At 46.0% G+C, this 24,905-nt stretch overlaps 1 long non-coding RNA gene across 1 annotated transcript in view; it reads right to left on the bottom strand.

The window, feature by feature from the left end:
* LOC309637759 overlaps nucleotides 1-24,905 on the bottom strand; it is an 864,831-nt gene that overhangs the window by 42,699 nt on the left and 797,227 nt on the right. The window lies entirely within an intron of this gene.

Below are 24,905 nucleotides of genomic sequence, written 5' to 3'. Positions count from 1 at the left end.
TGGAAACCATTTGGAATGAAGTGAATGTAGATGCAAACTTTACAACTTATACCAAATTCACTCAAAGTTATTCAGAGGCAAATTTGATTGTAGTTTCTAATTTATGTTTGGCTGCGTTGGGTCTTCGTTGCTGCATGTGGGCTTTCTCTAGTTGCGTCGAGCGGGGCTACTCTTCGTTGCGGTGCACGGGCTTCTCATTGAGGTGGCTTCTCTTGTGGGCGAGCATGGGCTCTAGGCGCGCAGGCTTCAGTAGTTGTGCCGCGCAGGCCTGGTTGCTCTGCGGCATGTGGGATCTTCCCGGACCAGGGCTCGAGCCCGTGTCCCCTGCGTTGGCAGGCGGACTCTTAACCACTGCGTCACCAGGGAAGTCCCCACAGACAAATTTTAAATACAAAACTATTCAAGGGGCTTCCCTGGTGGCGCAGTGGTTGAGAATCTGCCTGCTAATGCAGGGGACACGGGTTCGAGCACTGACCTGGGCAGATCCCACATGCCGCGGAGCAACTAGGCCCGTGAGCCACAACTATTGAGCCTGCACGTCTGGAGCCTGTGCTCCGCAACAAGAGAGGCCGCGATAGTGAGAGGCCCGCGCACCGCGATGAAGAGTGGCCCCCGCTTGCCACAACTAGAGAAAGCCTTCACACAGAAACGAAGACCCAACACAGCCAAAAATAAATTAATTCATTAATCAATTAAACAAAAAAAGCTGTCTCTCAAATTTAACTTCCAGAATATATTCAGGAAAAACGCATACGCCCTTTTTGGCCAACCAAAGAAGCGGGCAATGCAAATCAACACTACAAAGAGGTATCACTTCGAATCAGAAAAAAGGACCATCCTCACAAAGGGTAAAAACCAGATATGCACGACAAGGAGAGGAGAAAAGGGAGCCTTGTTACGCTGAAGGGGGGAATGTAAATTGCCAACGGCCACTCTGGAGAAGTGTGCTGTGTTTCCTAAAACATCTAAAAAACAGAGCCACAAAGCATAGGGCACTTCCACTCATGGGCCTATATGTTGGAAAAACCAAAAATCCACAGGACGCAGGCACCCCGTTTACTGCTGCTATGTTTACAACAGCCTCGACTTGGGTACAACTTAATAGTCCTTGGAAGGAAAACATGGTGAAAGAAAATTTGGTACTTAAGCACAACGGAATATTACTCAGCCCTGAAATCAATGAAATGAGGCCAGTTGCAGCAACTCAGGGGGACTTATGTATGGTCATTGAGAGTGAATTAAGTTAGACAGCAAGAGAAACTTATCATAAGATATCACTTATAAAGGGAATCTAAAAATCGCCAACCATGAACTGAATTACAAACTGAACACCATCACACATTTACAAAACACACTTATGGCTGCTTAAGGGGAAAAGTGTGGTGCGGTGATGCATAAACCAGGAGGTTGAAATTGGCACAGATATCGTTCCATACGCCAATAATGTAATCGCCAAGACATACTCGTTGTTCAAGGAACTGGACTCAGCACACTCTATTCACAGAAAAAACATCTATCTGACTATTAGAAACTAGAAAAGAATTTATTGATGTCTCTCTGTAAGTGACTCAGGTGGATGTACAGCACCAAGAAACACAACACTGCAAATCAGCTACACTCCACTATAAAAATGAATTATAAAAAAAGAAAGACAGTGAGAGAGAGAGGAATTCTTACCAAATTCAATCAGGGGCTGTGATGCAACTGGACTGACCACATCTACACTCACAGCTGAATGGGACGTAAGGCTGGACACCCTAACCCTAAACCCTAACCCTAACCCAACCCTAACCCTACCTTAACCCTAACCCTAACCCAACACTAACCCTAACCCTAAACCTAAACCCTAACCCTAACCCCTAACCCTAACCCAACCCTAAGCCTAACCCTAACCCCTAGCCCTAGCCCTAGCCCTAACCCTGACCCTAACCCCTAACCCTTAACCCCTAACCCCTAACCCTAACCAAGTTCACAAGTAAACTTCTCGCCCACCTGGAGAGAGTGATTTAATTTTAAAGAGTAAAGACACAATCAGCTCAGTAATTGGCCACGGGGATGGAGGGGCCTAGGCTAACCTGAGCTGGAGGAACGTGGGTGCCTGCCTGGATGCTCAGAGGCCAAGGGCTGTTCTGAGACCTGCTTGGACACCTGTGCAGATGAAACAAAGGATCCGTCCATTCCCAAGAGGGCCCCACCAGCCCTCACGAACGCAACACCAGACTTCCCTGGTGGCGCAGTGGTTAAGAATCCACCTGCCAATGCAGGGGACACGGGTATGAGCCCTGGTCCGGGAAGATCCCACATGCTGTGGAGCAACTAAGCCCGTGCACCACAACTACTGAGCCTGCGCTCTAGAACCCGCGAGCCACAACTGCTGAAGCCCACGCGCTTAGAGCCTGTGCTCTGCAACAAGAGAAGCCACCGCAATGAGGAGCCCCCACTCGCCGCAACTAGAGAAAGCCTCCGTGCAGCAATGCAGACCCAACACAGCCCCAGATTAATTAATTAATTAATTAAGAAAAAAAAAAAAAGGCAGCACCTGGGGGCTGGCAGACTGATGCACCAAGTCTTACATCACGTCTACTTAGTATCCTGCATGTCAGGGCCATGCTGGACCTGGGGCTGCCCACACAGAGTGGGGCCTGCATCACCCTTCCCAGGAGGGAGGGTGGAGGGAAACCCTGCATGACCTCTGAGGCCCTAAGGACCCTTGACTAAGGCTGAGCTCACTTTGACACAGTGGGTGACCAGAGCAGACATTTCATTCATCTATCAATGAGAATCCAGAACTGGAGGAGCAGAAAACAATGGCCTCGCTCAACCTTGACGCTAATCCTGACATGGACCCTAACCCTAAACTCTGATCCTGACCCTAAGCCCTGACCTAACCTTAGCCTAACCCGTACCCTAAACCTGTACCTTACCCTAACCCATGCTCTACCCGCATCCTACCTGTACCCCAATTCTCACCCATACCCTAACACCCACTCTAACACAGAACCCTAACACCCTGAGACCAAAACCATAAACCTTAACCAATAAGCCAAACCATAACCATAAGCAAACCATAAACTATATTCATTAACCATACCCATAAATAACTCATTAACCATAAAACTTAAACCATCACAGCAACCATAAACCATACACAGCCGCAACCCTCACACCAGCCCCAGCCCTAATGCTAACCCTCCAAACCACTTACACCAAGCCAAGTCTAATCAGATTACACAAATACATCTTGACAAAGAAAACTGGGGAATTCTCTGGTGGCCCAGTGGTTAGGACTCTGTGCTTTCACTGCCAAGGGCTCGGCTTCGATCCCTGACTGGGGAACTAAGATCCCACAAGCCATGGGACGTGGCCAAAATAAATAAATAATTAGAATGAAATAAAACCACTATTTTAAAAGAGATTTTAAAAATAAAGGAAAAAAAACAAGAAAACTACCCCAGTACAACTTACAAATATGAATGAAAAAACCTATCACACAATAATAGCAACATGAAACCAACAGAACTTTAAATGGATAATGCCATAAGCAAGTATCTCTACACCAGGAATTTCAGGTTGCTCAACATATTAAAAGTAAGCAATGTATTCAACCACAATAATGGTGTGAAGTAAAAACACATAACCATATCAATTCATGCAAAAAATCTACAATGAAAATCCAGTGTTATTTCATGAAAAACACTCAAGAAAGCAGGAATAAAAGGAAATTGGTTCAATATGGAAAAGAGGAGTACAAAAAGCCACAGCAAACATCGTGCTCAATGTTAAAGACTGAAAGATTTACTCCTGAAATCAGGAACAAGGCCAGGAAGCTGGCCTTCATCACCGTTACTCAATAGTGTACTGGAAGTTCTACCCAGAATCTTGAGGAAAGAAATAAAAGGCATCCATGGGTGAATGGAAAAATTAAAACCGTGTCTCTTCACAGAACATAGGTCACATCATCTTATATATAAAACTACCTATAATCAGCAAAGAAATTATTTGAGCTAATCAACTAATTAATAAGCAAAGTTATAGAACAAAATATCAATTCATGAAAATCTATCTTATATGCATACGCTGGCAAAAAATAATCTGAAAAAGAATTTATGAGAACAATTCCATTTGTAATAATGTCAACATCAATATTTAGGAGTATATTTAATCAAGGTACAAGACTTGATTTTATGTATGTAAAGTTGTATGTTTGAAATTACTGGAAAGTCAATTACTTTTCAAAACATCACGTATGGCAATAGCATGCCAGAAATGCAGAGAAAACAAAAAACTTCCAGATAGAAGCCAAGCCTTACCCAGATCCAGTTCACCCAAAGTCCACATGTCATTTAGAGGCACCGTGGGAAGGTGATATTAGGAGCCGCTGTCCTCCGTGTTGTGGACGACCTGGATATGGTAGAAACAGTGGGATTTTTGAATTCCAATTTTCCACTTCATGCCACAAAAACACTATTAGAACTAATAAATAAATTCAGTAAAGTTGCAAAATCAATACGCAGAAATCAGTTGCATTTCTAAACGCTAATAATGAACCATCAGAAAGAGAAAGAAAGCAACCCTATTTACAACTGCATCAAAAAGAACAAAATACCTGGGAATAAAGTCAACCAAGGAGGTGAAAGACCTGCACACTGAAAACTTTAAGACATTGATGAAGACATTGAAAAACACACCAATAAATGGAAAGATATCCTGTTCTCATGGAATGGAACAATTAATGTTGTGAAAATATCCATGCTACCCAAAGCAGTGGACACAGTGAATGCAATCCCTCCCAAAATTCCATGGTATTTTCCCCCCAAATAGAGCAAATCCTCCTAATATCTGTGGGGAACCACAAAGGACCCCAAATAGCCAAAGAAACCCTGAAAAAAGAGAACGGGCTGGAGGCATCTCCCTCCCTGACGTCACACTCTGCTGAGAAGCTACAGTCACCAAAACAGTGTGGAACTGGCTCAAAACGGGCACAGGGACCAGAGAAACAGGACAGAGAGACCAGAATTCAACCCCCACGGACGGGGTCGGTGAATTTATGACACAGGGACCAAGGACACACCAAGGAGCACGACACTCCCCACCATAAATGGTGCTGGGAAAACTGGACGCCCCATAACTCATGCTGGCTACCCTGCACACAAACCTGAACAAAAACCCAGCTTTCCACGCCAAGCCCTCCCTCGCTCACACGAAGACGGACCCCCTCAACGGTCAGTCGCCCACAGGAAGCTTCTCCCCACTTTTCCTCACCGTCTCTTCACCTTTTCCTCAGGCATCACCTGGGTCCTCAGGAAACCTAGTTCCCTAGTCAGCGTGGACGCAGCCCCACTTTGTCCTGAAGCCGAAACCCCAGCGAGTCCTAAGGAGACGGAGACCGAGCTCCTCTCAGCAGAGACACTGAGCCGGGCGTCCTACCGGAAGGCCTCCGCCCCCGCCCCCGCGCCTGAGGAGGCTCAACTCCTCTCAGCTGACCTCACAATCGAGTTCGCAGGGAACGAGCATGCGCTGTGGGTCAGAGAGGCGAACTCGGCGCCACCCTGTGGTCAGTGCAGGAAGTGCAGGCCGCGCCTCCCTCACAGGTCACTGGAGGCAGCGTGCCCTACTGACAGGACTGCTGAATCCATTAAACTGGACATTCAAACTAAAATGGAGTCTCTATCCCAAAAGTTTTCTAAAAGTAGTTAAGGAACAATTAATTGGAAACCATTTGGAATGAAGTGAATGTAGATGCAAACTTTACAACTTATACCAAATTCACTCAAAGTTATTCAGAGGCAAATTTGATTGTAGTTTCTAATTTATGTTTGGCTGCGTTGGGTCTTCGTTGCTGCATGTGGGCTTTCTCTAGTTGCGTCGAGCGGGGCTACTCTTCGTTGCGGTGCACGGGCTTCTCATTGCGGTGGCTTCTCTTGTGGGCGAGCATGGGCTCTAGGCATGTGGGCTTCAGTAGTTGTGCCGCGCAGGCCTGGTTGCTCTGCGGCATGTGGAATCTTCCCGGACCAGGGCTCGAGCCCGTGTCCCCTGCATTGGCAGGCGGACTCTTAACCACTGCGTCACCAGGGAAGTCCCCACAGACAAATTTTAAATACAAAACTATTCAAGGGGCTTCCCTGGTGGCGCAGTGGTTGAGAATCTGCCTGCTAATGCAGGGGACACGGGTTCGAGCACTGACCTGGGCAGATCCCACATGCCGCGGAGCAACTAGGCCCGTGAGCCACAACTATTGAGCCTGCACGTCTGGAGCCTGTGCTCCGCAACAAGAGAGGCCGCGATAGTGAGAGGCCCGCGCACCGCGATGAAGAGTGGCCCCCGCTTGCCACAACTAGAGAAAGCCTTCACACAGAAACGAAGACCCAACACAGCCAAAAATAAATTAATTCATTAATCAATTAAACAAAAAAAGCTGTCTCTCAAATTTAACTTCCAGAATATATTCAGGAAAAACGCATATGCCCTTTTTGGCCAACCAAAGAAGCGGGCAATGCAAATCAACACTACAAAGAGGTATCACTTCGAATCAGAAAAAAGGACCATCCTCACAAAGGGTAAAAACCAGATATGCACGACAAGGAGAGGAGAAAAGGGAGCCTTGTTACGCTGAAGGGGGGAATGTAAATTGCCAACGGCCACTCTGGAGAAGTGTGCTGTGTTTCCTAAAACATCTAAAAAACAGAGCCACAAAGCATCGGGCGCTTCCACTCATGGGCCTATAAGTTGGAAAAACCAAAAATCCACAGGACGCAGGCACCCCGTTTACTGCTGCTATGTTTACAACAGCCTCGACTTGGGTACAACTTAATAGTCCTTGGAAGGAAAACATGGTGAAAGAAAATTTGGTACTTAAGCACAACGGAATATTACTCAGCCCTGAAATCAATGAAATGAGGCCAGTTGCAGCAACTCAGGGGGACTTATGTATGGTCATTGAGAGTGAAATAAGTTAGACAGCAAGAGAAACTTATCATAAGATATCACTTATAAAGGGAATCTAAAAATCGCCAACCATGAACTGAATTACAAACCGAACACCATCACACATTTACAAAACACACTTATGGCTGCTTAAGGGGAAAAGTGTGGTGCGGTGATGCATAAACCAGGAGGTTGAAATTGGCACAGATACCGTTCCATACGCCAATAATGTAATCGCCAAGACATACTCATTGTTCAAGGAACTGGACTCAGCACACTCTATTCACAGAAAAAACATCTATCTGACTACTAGAAACTAGAAAAGAATTTATTGATGTCTCTCTGTAAGTGACTCAGGTGGATGTACAGCACCAAGAAACACAACATTGCAAATCAGCTACACCCCACTATAAAAATGAATTATAAAAAAAGAAAGTCAGTGAGAGAGAGAGGAATTCTTACCAAATTCAATCAGGGGCTGTGATGCAACTGGACTGACCACATCTACACTCACAGCTGAATGGGACGTAAGGCTGGACACCCTAACCCTAAACCCTAACCCTAACCCAACCCTAACCCTACCTTATCCCTAACCCTAACCCAACACTAACCCTAACCCTAAACCTAAACCCTAACCCTAACCCCTAACCCTAACCCAACCCTAAGCCTAACCCTAACCCCTAGCCCTAACCCTAGCCCTAACCCTAACCCTAACCCCTAACCCTTAACCCCTAACCCCTAACCCTAACCAAGTTCACAAGTAAACTTCTCGCCCACCTGGAGAGAGTGATTTAATTTTAAAGAGTAAAGACACAATCAGCTCAGTAATTGGCCACGGGGATGGAGGGGCCAAGGCTAACCTGAGCTGGAGGAAAGTGGGTGCCTGCCTGGATGCTCAGAGGCCAAGGGCTGTTCTGAGACCTGCTTGGACACCCGTGCAGATGGAACAAAGGATCCGTCCAGTCCCAAGAGGGCCCCACCAGCCCTCACGAACGCAACACCAGACTTCCCTGGTGGCGCAGTGGTTAAGAATCCACCTGCCAATGCAGGGGACACGGGTTTGAGCCCTGGTCCGGGAAGATCCCACATGTTGTGGAGCAACTAAGCCCGTGCACCACAACTACTGAGCCTGCGCTCTAGAACCCGCGAGCCACAACTGCTGAAGCCCACGCGCTTAGAGCCTGTGCTCTGCAACAAGAGAAGCCACCGCAATGAGAAGCCCCCACTCGCCGCAACTAGAGAAAGCCTCCGTGCAGCAATGCAGACCCAACACAGCCCCAGATTAATTAATTAATTAATTAAGAAAAAAAAAAAAAAGGCAGCACCTGGGGGCTGGCAGACTGATGCACCAAGTCTTACATCACGTCTACTTAGTATCCTGCATGTCAGGGCCATGCTGGACCTGGGGCTGCCCACACAGAGTGGGGCCTGCATCACCCTTCCCAGGAGGGAGGGTGGAGGGAAACCCTGCATGACCTCTGAGGCCCTAAGAACCCTTGACTAAGGCTGAGCTCAATTTGAAACAGTGGGTGACCAGAGCAGACATTTCATTCATCTATCAATGAGAATCCAGAACTGGAGGAGCAGAAAACAATGGCCTCGCTCAACCTTGACGCTAATCCTGACATGGACCCTAACCCTAAACTCTGATCCTGACCCTAAGCCCTGACCTAACCTTAGCCTAACCCGTACCCTAAACCTGTACCTTACCCTAACCCATGCTCTACCCGCATCCTACCTGTACCCCAATTCTCACCCATACCCTAACACCCACTCTAACACAGAACCCTAACACCCTGAGACCAGAACCATAAACCTTAACCAATAAGCCAAACCATAACCATAAGCAAACCATAAACTATATTCATTAACCATACCCATAAATAACTCATTAAGCATAAAACTTAAACCATCACAGCAACCATAAACCATACACAGCCCCAACCCTCACACCAGCCCCAGCCCTAATGCTAACCCTCCAAACCACTTACACCAAGCCAAGTCTAATCAGATTATACAAATACATCTTGACAAAGAAAACTGGGGAATTCTCTGGTGGCCCAGTGGTTAGGACTCTGTGCTTTCACTGCCAAGGGCTCGGCTTCGATCCCTGACTGGGGAACTAAGATCCCACAAGCCATGGGACGTGGCCAAAATAAATAAATAATTAGAATGAAATAAAACCACTATTTTAAAAGAGATTTTAAAAATAAAGGAAAAAAAACAAGAAAACTACCCCAGTACAACTTACAAATATGAATGAAAAAACCTATCACACAATAATAGCAACATGAAACCAACAGAACTTTAAATGGATAATGCCATAAGCAAGTATCTCTACACCAGGAATTTCAGGTTGCTCAACATATTAAAAGTAAGCAATGTATTCAACCACAATAATGGTGTGAAGTAAAAACACATAACCATATCAATTCATGCAAAAAATCTACAAGGAAAATCCAGTGTTATTTCATGAAAAACACTCAAGAAAGCAGGAATAAAAGGAAATTGGTTCACTATGGAATAGAGGAGTACAAAAAGCCACAGCAAACATCGTGCTCAATGTTAAAGACTGAAAGATTTACTCCTGAAATCAGGAACAAGGCCAGGAAGCTGGCCTTCATCACCGTTACTCAATAGTGTACTGGAAGTTCTACCCAGAATCTTGAGGAAAGAAATAAAAGGCATCCATGGGTGAATGGAAAAATTAAAACCGTGTCTCTTCACAGAACATAGGTCACATCATCTTATATATAAAACTACCTATAATCAGCAAAGAAATTATTTGAGCTAATCAACTAATTAATAAGCAAAGTTATAGAACAAAATATCAATTCATGAAAATCTATCTTATATACATACGCTGGCAAAAAATAATCTGAAAAAGAATTTATGAGAACAATTCCATTTGTAATAATGTCAACATCAATATTTAGGAGTATATTTAATCAAGGTACAAGACTTGTTTTTATGTATGTAAAGTTGTATCTTTGAAATTACTGGAAAGTCAATTACTTTTCAAAACATCATGTATGGCAATAGCATGCCAGAAAAGCAGAGAAAACATCAAACTTCCAGATAGAAGCCAAGCCTTACCCAGATCCAGTTCACCCAAAGTCCACATGTCATTTAGAGGCACCGTGGGAAGGTGATATTAGGAGCCGCTGTCCTCCGTGTTGTGGACGACCTGGATATGGTAGAAACAGTGGGATTTTTGAATTCCAATTTTCCACTTCATGCCACAAAAACACTATTAGAACTCATAAATAAATTCAGGAAAGTTGCAAAATCAATACACAGAAATCAGTTGCATTTCTAAACGCTAATAATGAACCATCAGAAAGAGAAAGAAAGCAACCCTATTTACAACTGCATCAAAAAGAACAAAATACCTGGGAATAAAGTCAACCAAGGAGGTGAAAGACCTGCACACTGAAAACTTTAAGACATTGATGAAGACATTGAAAAACACACCAATAAATGGAAAGATATCCTGTTCTCATGGAATGGAACAATTAATGTTGTTCAAATATCCATGCTACCCAAAGCAGTGGACACAGTGAATGCAATCCCTCCCAAAATTCCATGGTATTTTCCCCCCAAATAGAGCAAATCCTCCTAATATCTGTGGGGAACCACAAAGGACCCCAAATGGCCAAAGAAACCCTGAAAAAAGAGAACGGGCTGGAGGCATCTCCCTCCCTGACGTCACACTCTGCTGAGAAGCTACAGTCACCAAAACAGTGTGGAACTGGCTCAAAACGGGCACAGGGACCAGAGGAACAGGACAGAGAGACCAGAATTCAACCCCCACGGACGGGGTCGGTGAATTTATGACACAGGGACCAAGGACACACCAAGGAGCACGACACTCCCCACGATAAATGGTGCTGGGAAAACTGGACGCCCCATAACTCACGCTGGCTACCCTGCACACAAACCTGAACAAAAACCCAGCTTTCCACGCCAAGCCCTCCCTCGCTCACACGAAGACGGACCCCCTCAACGGTCAGTCGCCCACAGGAAGCTTCTCCCCACTTTTCCTCACCGTCTCTTCACCTTTTCCTCAGGCATCACCTGGGTCCTCAGGAAACCTAGTTCCCTAGTCAGCGTGGACGCAGCCCCACCTTGTCCTGAAGCCGAAACCCCAGCGAGTCCTAAGGAGACGGAGACCGAGCTCCTCTCAGCAGAGACACTGAGCCGGGCGTCCTACCGGAAGGCCTCCGCCCCCGCCCCCGCGCCTGAGGAGGCTCAACTGCTCTCAGCTGACCTCACAATCGAGTTCGCAGGGAACGAGCATGCGCTGTGGGTCAGAGAGGCGAACTCGGCGCCACCCTGTGGTCAGTGCAGGAAGTGCAGGCCGCGCCTCCCTCACAGGTCACTGGAGGCAGCGTGCCCTACTGACAGGACTGCTGAATCCATTAAACTGGACATTCAAACTAAAATGGAGTCTCTATCCCAAAAGTTTTCTAAAAGTAGTTAAGGAACAATTAATTGGAAACCATTTGGAATGAAGTGAATGTAGATGCAAACTTTACAACTTATACCAAATTCACTCAAAGTTATTCAGAGGCAAATTTTATTGTAGTTTCTAATTTATGTTTGGCTGCGTTGGGTCTTCGTTGCTGCATGTGGGCTTTCTCTAGTTGCGTCGAGCGGGGCTACTCTTCGTTGCGGCGCACGGGCTTCTCATTGCGGTGGCTTCTCTTGTGGGCGAGCATGGGCTCTAGGCGCGCAGGCTTCAGTAGTTGTGCCGCGCAGGCTCGGGTGCTCTGCGGCATGTGGGAGCTTCCCGGACCAGGGCTCGAGCCCGTGTCCCCTGCGTTGGCAGGCGGACTCTTAACCACTGCGTCACCAGGGAAGTCCCCACAGACAAATTTTAAATACAAAACTATTCAAGGGGCTTCCCTGGTGGCGCAGTGGTTGAGAATCTGCCTGCTAATGCAGGGGACACGGGTTCGAGCACTGACCTGGGCAGATCCCACATGCCGCGGAGCAACTAGGCCCGTGAGCCACAACTATTGAGCCTGCACGTCTGGAGCCTGTGCTCCGCAACAAGAGAGGCCGCGATAGTGAGAGGCCCGTGCACCGCGATGAAGAGTGGCCCCCGCTTGCCACAACTAGAGAAAGCCTTCACACAGAAACGAAGACCCAACACAGCCAAAAATAAATTAATTCATTAATCAATTAAACAAAAAAAGCTGTCTCTCAAATTTAACTTCCAGAATATATTCAGGAAAAACGCATACGCCCTTTTTGGCCAACCAAAGAAGCGGGCAATGCAAATCAACACTACAAAGAGGTATCACTTCGAATCAGAAAAAAGGACCATCCTCACAAAGGGTAAAAACCAGATATGCAGGACAAGGAGAGGAGAAAAGGGAGCCTTGTTACGCTGAAGCGGGGAATGTAAATTGCCAACGGCCACTCTGGAGAAGTGTGCTGTGTTTCCTAAAACATCTAAAAAACAGAGCCACAAAGCATAGGGCGCTTCCACTCATGGGCCTATATGTTGGAAAAACCAAAAATCCACAGGACGCAGGCACCCCGTTTACTGCTGCTATGTTTACAACAGCCTCGACTTCGGTACAACTTAATAGTCCTTGGAAGGAAAACATGGTGAAAGAAAATTTGGTACTTAAGCACAACGGAATATTACTCAGCCCTGAAATCAATGAAATGAGGCCAGTTGCAGCAACTCAGGGGGACTTATGTATGGTCATTGAGAGTGAAATAAGTTAGACAGCAAGAGAAACTTATCATAAGATATCACTTATAAAGGGAATCTAAAAATCGCCAACCATGAACTGAATTACAAACCGAACACCATCACACATTTACAAAACACACTTATGGCTGCTTAAGGGGAAAAGTGTGGTGCGGTGATGCATAAACCAGGAGGTTGAAATTGGCACAGATATCGTTCCATACGCCAATAATGTAATCGCCAAGACATACTCGTTGTTCAAGGAACTGGACTCAGCACACTCTATTCACAGAAAAAACATCTATCTGACTATTAGAAACTAGAAAAGAATTTATTGATGTCTCTCTGTACGTGACTCAGGTGGATGTACAGCACCAAGAAACACAACACTGCAAATCAGCTACACCCCACTATAAAAATGAATTATAAAAAAAGAAAGACAGTGAGAGAGAGAGGAATTCTTACCAAATTCAATCAGGGGCTGTGATGCAACTGGACTGACCACATCTACACTCACAGCTGAATGGGACGTAAGGCTGGACACCCTAACCCTAAACCCTAACCCTAACCCAACCCTAACCCTACCTTAACCCTAACCCTAACCCAACACTAACCCTAACCCTAAACCTAAACCCTAACCCTGACCCCTAACCCTAACCCAACCCTAAGCCTAACCCTAACCCCTAGCCCTAACCCTAGCCCTAACCCTGACCCTAACCCCTAACCCTTAACCCCTAACCCCTAACCCTAACCAAGTTCACAAGTAAACTTCTCACCCACCTGGAGAGAGTGATTTAGTTTTAAAGAGTAAAGACACAATCAGCTCAGTAATTGGCCACGGGGATGGAGGGGCCAAGGCTAACCTGAGCTGGAGGAAAGTGGGTGCCTGCCTGGATGCTCAGAGGCCAAGGGCTGTTCTGAGACCTGCTTGGACACCCGTGCAGATGGAACAAAGGATCCGTCCAGTCCCAAGAGGGCCCCACCAGCCCCCACGAACGCAACACCAGACTTCCCTGGTGGCGCAGTGGTTAAGAATCCACCTGCCAATGCAGGGGACACGGGTTTGAGCCCTGGTCCGGGAAGATCCCACATGTTGTGGAGCAACTAAGCCCGTGCACCACAACTACTGAGCCTGCGCTCTAGAACCCGCGAGCCACAACTGCTGAAGCCCACGCGCTTAGAGCCTGTGCTCTGCAACAAGAGGAGCCACCGCAATGAGAAGCCCCCACGCGCCGCAACTAGAGAAAGCCTCCGTGCAGCAATGCAGACCCAACACAGCCCCAGATTAATTAATTAATTAATTAAGAAAAAAAAAAAAAAGGCAGCACCTGGGGGCTGGCAGACTGATGCACCAAGTCTTACATCACGTCTACTTAGTATCCTGCATGTCAGGGCCATGCTGGACCTGGGGCTGCCCACACAGAGTGGGGCCTGCATCACCCTTCCCAGGAGGGAGGGTGGAGGGAAACCCTGCATGACCTCTGAGGCCCTAAGAACCCTTGACTAAGGCTGAGCTCAATTTGAAACAGTGGGTGACCAGAGCAGACATTTCATTCATCTATCAATGAGAATCCAGAACTGGAGGAGCAGAAAACAATGGCCTCGCTCAACCTTGACGCTAATCCTGACATGGACCCAAACCCTAAACTCTGATCCTGACCCTAAGCCCTGACCTAACCTTAGCCTAACCCGTACCCTAAACCTGTACCTTACCCTAACCCATGCTCTACCCGCATCCTACGTGTACCCCAATTCTCACCCATACCCTAACACCCACTCTAACACAGAACCCTAACACCCTGAGACCAAAACCATAAACCTTAACCAATAAGCCAAACCATAACCATAAGCAAACCATAAACTATATTCATTAACCATACCCATAAATAACTCATTAACCATAAAACTTAAACCATCACAGCAACCATAAACCATACACAGCCCCAACCCTCACACCAGCCCCAGCCCTAATGCTAACCCTCCAAACCACTTACACCAAGCCAAGTCTAATCAGATTACACAAATACATCTTGACAAAGAAAACTGGGGAATTCTCTGGTGGCCCAGTGGTTAGGACTCTGTGCTTTCACTGCCAAGGGCTCGGCTTCGATCCCTGACTGGGGAACTAAGATCCCACAAGCCATGGGACGTGGCCAAAATAAATAAATAAGTAGAATGAAATAAAACCACTATTTTAAAAAAGATTTTAAAAATAAAGGAAAAAAACAAGAAAACTACCCCAGTACAACTTACAAATATGAATGTAAAAATCTATCACACAATAATAGCAACATGAAACCAACAGAACTTTAAATGGATAATGCCATAAGCAAGTATCTCTACACCAGGAATTTCAGGTTGCTCAACATATTAAAAGTAAGCAATGTATTCAACCACAATAATGGTGTGAAGTAAAAACACATAACCATATCAATTCATGCAAAAAATCTACAATGAAAATCCAGTGTTATTTCATGAAAAACACTCAAGAAAGCAGGAATAAAAGGAAATTGGTTCACTATGGAAAAGAGGAGTACAAAAAGCCACAGCAAACATCGTGCTCAATGTTAAAGACTGAAAGATTTACTCCTGAAATCAGGAACAAGGCCAGGAAGCTGGCCTTCATCACCGTTACTCAATAGTGTACTGGAAGTTCTACCCAGAATCTTGAGGAAAGAAATAAAAGGCATCCATGGGTGAATGGAAAAATTAAAACCGTGTCTCTTCACAGAACATAGGTCACATCATCTTATATATAAAACTACCTATAATCAGCAAAGAAATTATTTGAGCTAATCAACTAATTAATAAGCAAAGTTATAGAACAAAATATCAATTCATGAAAATCTATCTTATATGCATACGCTGGCAAAAAATAATCTGAAAAAGAATTTATGAGAACAATTCCATTTGTAATAATGTCAACATCAATATTTAGGAGTATATTTAATCAAGGTACAAGACTTGATTTTATGTATGTAAAGTTGTATGTTTGAAATTACTGGAAAGTCAATTACTTTTCAAAACATCATGTATGGCAATAGCATGCCAGAAAAGCAGAGAAAACATCAAACTTCCAGATAGAAGCCAAGCCTTACCCAGATCCAGTTCACCCAAAGTCCACATGTCATTTAGAGGCACCGTGGGAAGGTGATATTAGGAGCCGCTGTCCTCCGTGTTGTGGACGACCTGGATATGGTAGAAACAGTGGGATTTTTGAATTCCAATTTTCCACTTCATGCCACAAAAACACTATTAGAACTAATAAATAAATTCAGGAAAGTTGCAAAATCAATACACAGAAATCAGTTGCATTTCTAAACACTAATAATGAACCATCAGAAAGAGAAAGAAAGCAACCCTATTTACAACTGCATCAAAAAGAACAAAATACCTGGGAATAAAGTCAACCAAGGAGGTGAAAGACCTGCACTCTGAAAACTTTAAGACATTGATGAAGACATTGAAAAACACACCAATAAATGGAAAGATATCCTGTTCTCATGGAATGGAACAATTAATGTTGTTCAAATATCCATGCTACCCAAAGCAGTGGACACAGTGAATGCAATCCCTCCCAAAATTCCATGGTATTTCCCCCCAAATAGAGCAAATCCTCCTAATATCTGTGGGGAACCACAAAGGACCCCAAATAGCCAAAGAAACCCTGAAAAAAGAGAACGGGCTGGAGGCATCTCCCTCCCTGACGTCACACTCTGCTGAGAAGCTACAGTCACCAAAACAGTGTGGAACTGGCTCAAAACGGGCACAGGGACCAGAGAAACAGGACAGAGAGACCAGAATTCAACCCCCACGGACGGGGTCGGTGAATTTATGACACAGGGACCAAGGACACACCAAGGAGCACGACACTCCCCACCATAAATGGTGCTGGGAAAACTGGACGCCCCATAACTCATGCTGGCTACCCTGCACACAAACCTGAACAAAAACCCAGCTTTCCACGCCAAGCCCTCCCTCGCTCACACGAAGACGGACCCCCTCAACGGTCAGTCGCCCACAGGAAGCTTCTCCCCACTTTTCCTCACCGTCTCTTCACCTTTTCCTCAGGCATCACCTGGGTCCTCAGGAAACCTAGTTCCCTAGTCAGCGTGGACGCAGCCCCACTTTGTCCTGAAGCCGAAACCCCAGCGAGTCCTAAGGAGACGGAGACCGAGCTCCTCTCAGCAGAGACACTGAGCCGGGCGTCCTACCGGAAGGCCTCCGCCCCCGCCCCCGCGCCTGAGGAGGCTCAACTCCTCTCAGCTGACCTCACAATCGAGTTCGCAGGGAACGAGCATGCGCTGTGGGTCAGAGAGGCGAACTCGGCGCCACCCTGTGGTCCGTGCAGGAAGTGCAGGCTGCGCCTCCCTCACAGGTCACTGGAGGCAGCGTGCCCTACTGACAGGACTGCTGAATCCATTAAACTGGACATTTAAACTAAAATGGAGTCTCTATCCCAAAAGTTTTCTAAAAGTAGTTAAGGAACAATTAATTGGAAACCATTTGGAATGAAGTGAATGTAGATGCAAACTTTACAACTTATACCAAATTCACTCAAAGTTATTCAGAGGCAAATTTGATTGTAGTTTCTAATTTATGTTTGGCTGCGTTGGGTCTTCGTTGCTGCATGTGGGCTTTCTCTAGTTGCGTCGAGCGGGGCTACTCTTCGTTGCGGTGCACGGGCTTCTCATTGCGGTGGCTTCTCTTGTGGGCGAGCATGGGCTCTAGGCATGTGGGCTTCAGTAGTTGTGCCGCGCAGGCCTGGTTGCTCTGCGGCATGTGGAATCTTCCCGGACCAGGGCTCGAGCCCGTGTCCCCTGCATTGGCAGGCGGACTCTTAACCACTGCGTCACCAGGGAAGTCCCCACAGACAAATTTTAAATACAAAACTATTCAAGGGGCTTCCCTGGTGGCGCAGTGGTTGAGAATCTGCCTGCTAATGCAGGGGACACGGGTTCGAGCACTGACCTGGGCAGATCCCACATGCCGCGGAGCAACTAGGCCCGTGAGCCACAACTATTGAGCCTGCACGTCTGGAGCCTGTGCTCCGCAACAAGAGAGGCCGCGATAGTGAGAGGCCCGCGCACCGCGATGAAGAGTGGCCCCCGCTTGCCACAACTAGAGAAAGCCTTCACACAGAAACGAAGACCCAACACAGCCAAAAATAAATTAATTCATTAATCAATTAAACAAAAAAAGCTGTCTCTCAAATTTAACTTCCAGAATATATTCAGGAAAAACGCATATGCCCTTTTTGGCCAACCAAAGAAGCGGGCAATGCAAATCAACACTACAAAGAGGTATCACTTCGAATCAGAAAAAAGGACCATCCTCACAAAGGGTAAAAACCAGATATGCACGACAAGGAGAGGAGAAAAGGGAGCCTTGTTACGCTGAAGGGGGGAATGTAAATTGCCAACGGCCACTCTGGAGAAGTGTGCTGTGTTTCCTAAAATATCTAAAAAACAGAGCCACAAAGCATCGGGCGCTTCCACTCATGGGCCTATAAGTTGGAAAAACCAAAAATCCACAAGACGCAGGCACCCCGTTTACTGCTGCTATGTTTACAACAGCCTCGACTTGGGTACAACTTAATAGTCCTTGGAAGGAAAACATGGTGAAAGAAAATTTGGTACTTAAGCACAACGGAATATTACTCAGCCCTGAAATCAATGAAATGAGGCCAGTTGCAGCAACTCAGGGGGACTTATGTATGGTCATTGAGAGTGAAATAAGTTAGACAGCAAGAGAAACTTATCATAAGATATCACTTATAAAGGGAATCTAAAAATCGCCAACCATGAACTGAATTACAAACCGAACACCATCACACATTTACAAAACACACTTATGGCTGCTTAAGGGGAAAAGTGTGGTGCGGTGATGCATAAACCAGGAGGTTGAAATTGGCACAGATACCGTTCCATACGCCAATAATGTAATCGCCAAGACATACTCATTGTTCAAGGAACTGGACTCAGCACACTCTATTCACAGAAAAAACATCTATCTGACTACTAGAAACTAGAAAAGAATTTATTGATGTCTCTCTGTAAGTGACTCAGGTGGATGTACAGCACCAAGAAACACAACATTGCAAATCAGCTACACCCCACTATAAAAATGAATTATAAAAAAAGAAAGTCAGTGAGAGAGAGAGGAATTCTTACCAAATTCAATCAGGGGCTGTGATGCAACTGGACTGACCACATCTACACTCACAGCTGAATGGGACGTAAGGCTGGACACCCTAACCCTAAACCCTAACCCTAACCCAACCCTAACCCTACCTTATCCCTAACCCTAACCCAACACTAACCCTAACCCTAAACCTAAACCCTAACCCTAACCCCTAACCCTAACCCAACCCTAAGCCTAACCCTAACCCCTAGCCCTAACCCTAGCCCTAACCCTAACCCTAACCCCTAACCCTTAACCCCTAACCCCTAACCCTAACCAAGTTCACAAGTAAACTTCTCGCCCACCTGGAGAGAGTGATTTAATTTTAAAGAGTAAAGACACAATCAGCTCAGTAATTGGCCACGGGGATGGAGGGGCCAAGGCTAACCTGAGCTGGAGGAAAGTGGGTGCCTGCCTGGATGCTCAGAGGCCAAGGGCTGTTCTGAGACCTGCTTGGACACCCGTGCAGATGGAACAAAGGATCCGTCCAGTCCCAAGAGGGCCCCACCAGCCCTCACGAACGCAACACCAGACTTCCCTGGTGGCGCAGTGGTTAAGAATCCACCTGCCAATGCAGGGGACACGGGTTTGAGCCCTGGTCCGGGAAGATCCCACATGTTGTGGAGCAACTAAGCCCGTGCACCACAACTACTGAGCCTGCGCTCTAGAACCCGCGAGCCACAACTGCTGAAGCCCACGCGCTTAGAGCCTGTGCTCTGCAACAAGAGAAGCCACCGCAATGAGAAGCCCCCACTCGCCGCAACTAGAGAAAGCCTCCGTGCAGCAATGCAGACCCAACACAGCCCCAGATTAATTAATTAATTAATTAAGAAAAAAAAAAAAAAGGCAGCACCTGGGGGCTGGCAGACTGATGCACCAAGTCTTACATCACGTCTACTTAGTATCCTGCATGTCAGGGCCATGCTGGACCTGGGGCTGCCCACACAGAGTGGGGCCTGCATCACCCTTCCCAGGAGGGAGGGTGGAGGGAAACCCTGCATGACCTCTGAGGCCCTAAGAACCCTTGACTAAGGCTGAGCTCAATTTGAAACAGTGGGTGACCAGAGCAGACATTTCATTCATCTATCAATGAGAATCCAGAACTGGAGGAGCAGAAAACAATGGCCTCGCTCAACCTTGACGCTAATCCTGACATGGACCCTAACCCTAAACTCTGATCCTGACCCTAAGCCCTGACCTAACCTTAGCCTAACCCGTACCCTAAACCTGTACCTTACCCTAACCCATGCTCTACCCGCATCCTACCTGTACCCCAATTCTCACCCATACCCTAACACCCACTCTAACACAGAACCCTAACACCCTGAGACCAGAACCATAAACCTTAACCAATAAGCCAAACCATAACCATAAGCAAACCATAAACTATATTCATTAACCATACCCATAAATAACTCATTAAGCATAAAACTTAAACCATCACAGCAACCATAAACCATACACAGCCCCAACCCTCACACCAGCCCCAGCCCTAATGCTAACCCTCCAAACCACTTACACCAAGCCAAGTCTAATCAGATTATACAAATACATCTTGACAAAGAAAACTGGGGAATTCTCTGGTGGCCCAGTGGTTAGGACTCTGTGCTTTCACTGCCAAGGGCTCGGCTTCGATCCCTGACTGGGGAACTAAGATCCCACAAGCCATGGGACGTGGCCAAAATAAATAAATAATTAGAATGAAATAAAACCACTATTTTAAAAGAGATTTTAAAAATAAAGGAAAAAAAACAAGAAAACTACCCCAGTACAACTTACAAATATGAATGAAAAAACCTATCACACAATAATAGCAACATGAAACCAACAGAACTTTAAATGGATAATGCCATAAGCAAGTATCTCTACACCAGGAATTTCAGGTTGCTCAACATATTAAAAGTAAGCAATGTATTCAACCACAATAATGGTGTGAAGTAAAAACACATAACCATATCAATTCATGCAAAAAATCTACAAGGAAAATCCAGTGTTATTTCATGAAAAACACTCAAGAAAGCAGGAATAAAAGGAAATTGGTTCACTATGGAAAAGAGGAGTACAAAAAGCCACAGCAAACATCGTGCTCAATGTTAAAGACTGAAAGATTTACTCCTGAAATCAGGAACAAGGCCAGGAAGCTGGCCTTCATCACCGTTACTCAATAGTGTACTGGAAGTTCTACCCAGAATCTTGAGGAAAGAAATAAAAGGCATCCATGGGTGAATGGAAAAATTAAAACCGTGTCTCTTCACAGAACATAGGTCACGTCATCTTATATATAAAACTACCTATAATCAGCAAAGAAATTATTTGAGCTAATCAACTAATTAATAAGCAAAGTTATAGAACAAAATATCAATTCATGAAAATCTATCTTATATGCATACGCTGGCAAAAAATAATCTGAAAAAGAATTTATGAGAACAATTCCATTTGTAATAATGTCAACATCAATATTTAGGAGTATATTTAATCAAGGTACAAGACTTCTTTTTATGTATGTAAAGTTGTATCTTTGAAATTACTGGAAAGTCAATTACTTTTCAAAACATCATGTATGGCAATAGCATGCCAGAAAAGCAGAGAAAACATCAAACTTCCAGATAGAAGCCAAGCCTTACCCAGATCCAGTTCACCCAAAGTCCACATGTCATTTAGAGGCACCGTGGGAAGGTGATATTAGGAGCCGCTGTCCTCCGTGTTGTGGACGACCTGGATATGGTAGAAACAGTGGGATTTTTGAATTCCAATTTTCCACTTCATGCCACAAAAACACTATTAGAACTCATAAATAAATTCAGGAAAGTTGCAAAATCAATACACAGAAATCAGTTGCATTTCTAAACGCTAATAATGAACCATCAGAAAGAGAAAGAAAGCAACCCTATTTACAACTGCATCAAAAAGAACAAAATACCTGGGAATAAAGTCAACCAAGGAGGTGAAAGACCTGCACACTGAAAACTTTAAGACATTGATGAAGACATTGAAAAACACACCAATAAATGGAAAGATATCCTGTTCTCATGGAATGGAACAATTAATGTTGTTCAAATATCCATGCTACCCAAAGCAGTGGACACAGTGAATGCAATCCCTCCCAAAATTCCATGGTATTTTCCCCCCAAATAGAGCAAATCCTCCTAATATCTGTGGGGAACCACAAAGGACCCCAAATGGCCAAAGAAACCCTGAAAAAAGAGAACGGGCTGGAGGCATCTCCCTCCCTGACGTCACACTCTGCTGAGAAGCTACAGTCACCAAAACAGTGTGGAACTGGCTCAAAACGGGCACAGGGACCAGAGGAACAGGACAGAGAGACCAGAATTCAACCCCCACGGACGGGGTCGGTGAATTTATGACACAGGGACCAAGGACACACCAAGGAGCACGACACTCCCCACGATAAATGGTGCTGGGAAAACTGGACGCCCCATAACTCACGCTGGCTACCCTGCACACAAACCTGAACAAAAACCCAGCTTTCCACGCCAAGCCCTCCCTCGCTCACACGAAGACGGACCCCCTCAACGGTCAGTCGCCCACAGGAAGCTTCTCCCCACTTTTCCTCACCGTCTCTTCACCTTTTCCTCAGGCATCACCTGGGTCCTCAGGAAACCTAGTTCCCTAGTCAGCGTGGACGCAGCCCCACCTTGTCCTGAAGCCGAAACCCCAGCGAGTCCTAAGGAGACGGAGACCGAGCTCCTCTCAGCAGAGACACTGAGCCGGGCGTCCTACCGGAAGGCCTCCGCCCCCGCCCCCGCGCCTGAGGAGGCTCAACTGCTCTCAGCTGACCTCACAATCGAGTTCGCAGGGAACGAGCATGCGCTGTGGGTCAGAGAGGCGAACTCGGCGCCACCCTGTGGTCAGTGCAGGAAGTGCAGGCCGCGCCTCCCTCACAGGTCACTGGAGGCAGCGTGCCCTACTGACAGGACTGCTGAATCCATTAAACTGGACATTCAAACTAAAATGGAGTCTCTATCCCAAAAGTTTTCTAAAAGTAGTTAAGGAACAATTAATTGGAAACCATTTGGAATGAAGTGAATGTAGATGCAAACTTTACAACTTATACCAAATTCACTCAAAGTTATTCAGAGGCAAATTTGATTGTAGTTTCTAATTTATGTTTGGCTGCGTTGGGTCTTCGTTGCTGCATGTGGGCTTTCTCTAGTTGCGTCGAGCGGGGCTACTCTTCGTTGCGGTGCACGGGCTTCTCATTGCGGTGGCTTCTCTTGTGGGCGAGCATGGGCTCTAGGCGCGCAGGCTTCAGTAGTTGTGCCGCGCAGGCTCGGGTGCTCTGCGGCATGTGGGAGCTTCCCGGACCAGGGCTCGAGCCCGTGTCCCCTGCGTTGGCAGGCGGACTCTTAACCACTGCGTCACCAGGGAAGTCCCCACAGACAAATTTTAAATACAAAACTATTCAAGGGGCTTCCCTGGTGGCGCAGTGGTTGAGAATCTGCCTGCTAATGCAGGGGACACGGGTTCGAGCACTGACCTGGGCAGATCCCACATGCCGCGGAGCAACTAGGCCCGTGAGCCACAACTATTGAGCCTGCACGTCTGGAGCCTGTGCTCCGCAACAAGAGAGGCCGCGATAGTGAGAGGCCCGTGCACCGCGATGAAGAGTGGCCCCCGCTTGCCACAACTAGAGAAAGCCTTCACACAGAAACGAAGACCCAACACAGCCAAAAATAAATTAATTCATTAATCAATTAAACAAAAAAAGCTGTCTCTCAAATTTAACTTCCAGAATATATTCAGGAAAAACGCATACGCCCTTTTTGGCCAACCAAAGAAGCGGGCAATGCAAATCAACACTACAAAGAGGTATCACTTCGAATCAGAAAAAAGGACCATCCTCACAAAGGGTAAAAACCAGATATGCAGGACAAGGAGAGGAGAAAAGGGAGCCTTGTTACGCTGAAGCGGGGAATGTAAATTGCCAACGGCCACTCTGGAGAAGTGTGCTGTGTTTCCTAAAACATCTAAAAAACAGAGCCACAAAGCATAGGGCGCTTCCACTCATGGGCCTATATGTTGGAAAAACCAAAAATCCACAGGACGCAGGCACCCCGTTTACTGCTGCTATGTTTACAAGAGCCTCGACTTGGGTACAACTTAATAGTCCTTGGAAGGAAAACATGGTGAAAGAAAATTTGGTACTTAAGCACAACGGAATATTACTCAGCCCTGAAATCAATGAAATGAGGCCAGTTGCAGCAACTCAGGGGGACTTATGTATGGTCATTGAGAGTGAAATAAGTTAGACAGCAAGAGAAACTTATCATAAGATATCACTTATAAAGGGAATCTAAAAATCGCCAACCATGAACTGAATTACAAACCGAACACCATCACACATTTACAAAACACACTTATGGCTGCTTAAGGGGAAAAGTGTGGTGCGGTGATGCATAAACCAGGAGGTTGAAATTGGCACAGATATCGTTCCATACGCCAATAATGTAATCGCCAAGACATACTCGTTGTTCAAGGAACTGGACTCAGCACACTCTATTCACAGAAAAAACATCTATCTGACTATTAGAAACTAGAAAAGAATTTATTGATGTCTCTCTGTAAGTGACTCAGGTGGATGTACAGCACCAAGAAACACAACACTGCAAATCAGCTACACCCCACTATAAAAATGAATTATAAAAAAAGAAAGACAGTGAGAGAGAGAGGAATTCTTACCAAATTCAATCAGGGGCTGTGATGCAACTGGACTGACCACATCTACACTCACAGCTGAATGGGACGTAAGGCTGGACACCCTAACCCTAAACCCTAACCCTAACCCAACCCTAACCCTACCTTAACCCTAACCCTAACCCAACACTAACCCTAACCCTAAACCTAAACCCTAACCCTGACCCCTAACCCTAACCCAACCCTAAGCCTAACCCTAACCCCTAGCCCTAACCCTAGCCCTAACCCTGACCCTAACCCCTAACCCTTAACCCCTAACCCCTAACCCTAACCAAGTTCACAAGTAAACTTCTCACCCACCTGGAGAGAGTGATTTAGTTTTAAAGAGTAAAGACACAATCAGCTCAGTAATTGGCCACGGGGATGGAGGGGCCAA

Source organism: Balaenoptera physalus (genome assembly GCF_965194825.1).
Source record: "Balaenoptera physalus genome assembly, chromosome: 1".
NCBI lineage: Eukaryota > Metazoa > Chordata > Mammalia > Artiodactyla > Balaenopteridae > Balaenoptera > Balaenoptera physalus.
Note: the sequence above shows the minus strand (reverse complement) of the source record. Positions and strands in the feature narration are given on the sequence as shown.